At 35.8% G+C, this 5,783-nt stretch overlaps 1 pseudogene; it reads right to left on the reverse strand.

Annotated features, from left to right (window-relative positions):
• Positions 1 to 1,943: 1,943 nt before the first annotated feature.
• Positions 1,944 to 5,783, reverse strand: part of LOC102833934 — a 20,928-nt pseudogene continuing 17,088 nt past the window's right edge.

Raw genomic sequence — 5,783 nt, forward strand, 5'->3', positions numbered from 1 at the left:
CAAGAGATTATAATGAATTTCCATGTATATACCATCCAACTTAAACAATTACAAGTCATCTATACCCCACTTACCCCATACACACTAGATTGTCTTGAAGTAAATCCAAGATATGGAATGATTTATTTTTGTTTTTAATGTACTCATATTTACAGAACCTTCACAATCATTTAAAATGATTGTATTTTAAATAACACTCCATTTTTAAAATGTACATACATATATGAATAACTGAGTCTCCTTATTTACTATAACTCTATGCTACTTTCCCAATTCCAAGTATCTACACAGTCCACAGGTGGGAAACCTCTGGCACAAAGCTTCCATGAATATCACTTAGAAGCATGCTTATTTATGAGCACAATTGCATAAACTCCCAGAACAAATACTACATATACTCGTTTATTTCTCAGGAACATATTTGTCACTACAGGTTTGCAAAAGGATGAGGAAAATAGTATTAGAACTCTTAACAAATATTCTTTTTCTCTTTACCCACCAAACTGAATTATTCTCTGTTAAAACAGAAGAAAATGCTAACACAGACCACTGCTTTCTAAAAGCTTCAACTCCTGAGCAGCTATTTAGAGGCCCTTATGACATGGACATTTTATCTATGAATAAAAGTCCAGATCCTTTGGACTGAAAATCTTTGCACAATGAAGCTTGAAAGCTAGTATGCATGTTGGCAGTTGCCCGAGAAGTCAAAGAACAACTGGGCAAAGGCTGTGTTCACATACTTGGAAATGATGATTCCACACCAGTGACAGAGGCTTGAGAAAATTCCTTGTCTCTGTACAACCTGTGTATTTCCTTTCTATAGAAGACTATTTATTATTCAGTACTATTAATCCAAAAGTTCACTTATGTATGAAATTCACTTTTGTAGGCTTCTCTTTTTTTTTTTTTTCTATGTGAGACAAATAATTTCTTTTGTTTTCTTGGTACTAGGCACGAAATATTATCTTTCCTGGTTTCTCTGCTCATTGCACACATGTAGCACTGATTAATGTTAATAGGATTCGTTCATTAAAAAGAGTGCACTCAATTTTAGATTACAAATATCATCCAGAAAATTTGTGATTGGTACTTATTGGCATGCATGCAATCCTAACTAATTTTAAACCCATAGACTTTTATGTCTAAATGAGCAAAATTATATCCACTAGATCATATTTGACACTGATTATAGTTATATAAACAGAATATTATAGTAGAAGTACATTTGCACTTTATTAGAGAAAAAAAAATCATCTCTAATTGAAAAAATATTTCCTACTTTCATGTAATATCTCATTTTGTAATTATATTATGAATTTCTGAAAAAAATATCATATGAAGATGTCAATTTTGGCTTTATTTTTCTAAGCATACCCACTATGGGGCTGTGAAAACAGAATACAGGAGATAACAAAATGCTGCTTACTTACTATGATGTGTTTCTAAATCATGACTCAAACATAAAAAAAGACAATCTAATTTTGAACCAGGAAAATTATTATCTACTTTATATGTACCGTATTTAATTAGATTATATCCCAAATCCTGGTAGTTTGCATAATTGTATTTAATTTGCCAGAAGGGGTCAAATTATAGCATTGGACCTCTACCAAGAGGTAATGTTTTTTAGTCAACAAAAGCATATAATATTCTAAAGAAATTGACAATCATGTGCAGTTTTAAAATAATAAAATGCAATTTTCATTTCAGAAGTCCTGGCTTTTTCTTTCTTTCTTTCTTTTTTCATACTACAACAGGTAATTTTATTTCTCAAGGGCTCATATTGCAAATGTTAAGCCAAGCATGTGCTGTAATCATGTGTTCCCAAATTCACATATTTAGGAAAGGAAAATCAGACTGTTATCCATATACATGGATAATAACTAAAGACTCATAATAATCACAGTGTGACTTGTAAATTTCTACAGCATAGAACACAAACGTCACAGGTCTTTCAGATCCTTCTGGATGGCCCACTGAGTATCTGTACTCTTCTTGAGTTGAGCAGCCTCATCATCCTTCAGCTTCTGGTTAATAACACTGGTTAATCCTCGAGCATTCAGAAAGCACGGAAGGTTCAGGAAGACTTCATTCTCAATGACATACATCCTCTTCACCATTGTTGACACTGGATGAATCTTGCAAAGATTTTTCAACATGGATTCAATCAAATCAGCCACTCTTAATCCAATATCCCAGTTAGTGTATCCTTTTAGCTTGATAACTTCATAGGCACTTTCAACCAACATTTTATGCACTTCCTTCCAATTTTCACTGTTATTGTCAGTCCCCATTTCTGGATTCAGTTCCTGCACCCTGCCATGTTCACTCCTCTCCACACTGCCACACTGGAGTCTCCATGTTCTCCCAAAATCCATCCATGGCAGCTACTAGGATGAATGCCAAATCTAGCAGAATCCAGGTTACAACCACTTCCAATTACACAGTGCTTGGGTAATCCACTTAGTTTCCAGGTAACATATGTAAGAATATCCACTGGGTTGGAAACCACAATTATGATGCACTCAGGACTGTACTTGACGATCTGAGGAATAATGAATTTGAAGACATTAACATTTCTCTGCACCAGATTGACTGTCCCCCTCTTGCTGACAAACTACTACAGTTACCACCACAATCTTTGAATTGGCAGTCACAGAGTAATCTTTATCCGCTACAATTTTAGGCATCTGAAGAAATTAGCTCCCATGCTGCCAATCCATCATTTCTCCTTTGAGTTTATCTTCTAAAACATCCACAAGGACAAGATCATCAGTGAGAGACTTTCCCAGAATTCTGATGGCACAAGCCATACCAACTTGTCCTACACCCACTACAGTGATCTTATTATTTGGAACCGATGCCTCTTCTTATGCAACTGGTGCAATCAGTTTTTCCTTAAGAGTTGCCTTTGTGTACAGGAGAGAGAAGTTGTACAACAGTAGCAGAAGTTGTGCAAAGGAGACTATGTTAGATGCATTCCAGAAGTCCTAGCTTTTATATTAAGACAATTGTTGTTGTTGTTAAGTGCCACCTAGTCGGTTCCAACCCATAGCGACCCTGTATAGGGTTTCCAAGGAGTGACTGGCGAGCTTGAACCACCCACCTTGCAGTTCAAACGGCTTTGCAGTCTGGTGCATTAACCCACAACACCACACCAGGATTCTATTAAGACAATAAGACACCCAAAAATGTACTTGGGTAAGTATTCATAATTACACAATATGATATAATAATAGTAGAGCTTTTATTTCATCCTCTCCCACTTCAGTGTTAATTTTATAAATGCATTTTCTGATCATTGAAATTATCATTAAAATATAAGATTTCAGATACTGAACTTCTTCCATTATTTCTTTCTTCAATTTATACTTCCTTCTCCTTGCATTGAAAGAACAATCATAACTAACAAGGGAGAGCAGTGGCTCTGTAAGAAAGGTACTTGACTGTGAATCACAAGGTCAGGGGTTAGAGTCCACTAGTCGCTCTGCAGGAGAAAGATGAGATTTTCTGTTCCCCTAGAGATTTACAACTTCAGAACCCTATACTGGGTTGCTATGCACCAGAACCAACTCTATGACTCTTAACAACAGCAATATTAACAAACCAAGAAGACCTGGTGGCACTACGGTTGATAGCTTGCTCTAACTGAAAGATCAGCAGTTCAAACTTACCTCAGGAGAAAATACCCAGTGATCTGCTTCCATAAGGATTTACAGACTAAGAAACTATATTGGGTAGTTCTATTGTGTCATATAGGAGTCCTGGTGTGGCACTGTGGGTTAATGCGCCAGACTGCAAAGCTGTTTGAACTGCAAGGTTGGTGGTTCAAGCTCACCAGGTGCTCCTTGGAAACCTTATATAATGTTGCTATGAGTCGGAACCTATTCGACGGCACTTAACAACAACATTCTGTCATATATGGCTGCAATGAGTCAGAATCAACAGGATTATACAAAACAACATTAATAAACTTGCTATCTAAAAAAATTAACTGAGGAAGAATTTTTGGAATTTATTTTCAATAGATCAGGAAGTATAAAACTTGCTTTATAGGAATCTCAAGATGTTTTGGTAAAACAACATATTTCAAGATTTCATTGAATGTTAATTTTGTCTTGGAAAAAATTGTCAAGCAATGTCTACTAAATCATATTTGACACTGATTGTAGTTATAAAACAGAAAATTGTAGTAGTCTTACATTCCTACTTATTAAAGAAAAAAGAATGTTTTTTCTAATACAGTTTTTCTAGCAAATTCTAGTAGTTTTTACTATTCAGTGACTTTGGCCTATCTAATTGGAGCCCCTTGGGCACTCCATCAGCCACCCTGATAATCATGGTATCATCAAGAATCAGCTCTACTCTCAATTCTGGATTAGAAAAAGTTCAGCCAAATTTATGGTTGGTTCTTGGCCTGCTCAATCTCTGTCTAAAGAAATGATATCTAAAAATGGATTATCACCAGAATCACTTGGAACAGCTTTGACAAAATACAGATTTTTCAGAAAACCAACCAAATATTTTTCATTGGAATCTGAGGGTAGAAGTGGAGTGAGATGGAAGTTAGGAATCAGTATTTCTTCTAAACATTTTTTCAGAGGAAGATTTTTAAAAATATGTTATCATATATTCCATATGTCATACAACTCATCCATTGAAAGTATTCAATTTAGTAGTTTTTAGACTATTCACAAATACATGCAGCCATCACCATTATCAATTTTAGAACATTTTTATTACCTCACAAAGAAAACCTTGACTGATTATCTGCTTTGTAAACTTTTACTCAATTCACAATAAACATTTCAAGAAGAAAGAAACGCTTTATCCTTTAGTGACCATACATATCCCAATCTTCTCACAACACTCAACTCAACATTAACCACTAATCCATTTTCAGTCTTTATAGATTTCCCTATTCTGGACTTTGAGATGAATAGAATCTTATAATATTCAGTTTCTGACTGGCTTCTTTTCTTCAAAAACAAAACAAATAAGGCCATTGCTGTTGAGTTGATTCTGACTCAGGCCAACCCTATATGTTTCTGCCAAATAGAACTGCTCCACAGGATTTTCTTGGTTTCACCAGACCTTTTGTTCACAGCATCTCTGCATGGCCTCAACTTGCTAATGACCAAGGTTTGATCTTATGACAGTTACAAATCCTCCTTAAAAAACAGCTTAATACCTTGTACTTTATAGGGAGAAGATAAGCATGGCTAGATAGGTAGGGTTTATGATAGAGCTCTGCCTCTGCAACTGCTGAGTAATAGGACCTGGGGGGAAATGTACAATCTTCACTGTCTCCATTTCTTCATTTGTAAAATAGGAATAATGCTTTATGTTTCCTAGAATTGGTATGAAGATACATGAGATGATCTGAATAAAGTGCCTAAAATTGTCAAACACACAGGGAATAGTTATTATTCTTATTTTCCTTGATAGAGTTAAAACCTTGCATAGTCAGCTAAAGAAATTGAAGTTGATCATAGTTAAACACTGTGCTCAGGGTCATATAGCCACTGCATAGCAGAACCCAAGCTCTTAACCGTGACTCTTGCAATAGTTTTACCTCAACATATTAGTGCATGTTGTTGTTGTTAGGTGCCATCGAGTTGGCACAGCAAAACGAAACAATGTCTGATCATGGGCCAACCTCACTACTGTTGCCAAACTTGAGTCCATCGATGCTGTCACCTGACCAATCCATCTCGTTGGGGGTCTTCCTCTTTCTCTGACCCTCCATCTTACCAAGCATGACATCCTTCTCCAGCGACTGT

This window comes from Chrysochloris asiatica, unplaced genomic scaffold, assembly GCF_000296735.1.
Source record: "Chrysochloris asiatica unplaced genomic scaffold, ChrAsi1.0 scaffold00002, whole genome shotgun sequence".
Taxonomy (NCBI): Eukaryota; Metazoa; Chordata; class Mammalia; order Afrosoricida; family Chrysochloridae; genus Chrysochloris; species Chrysochloris asiatica.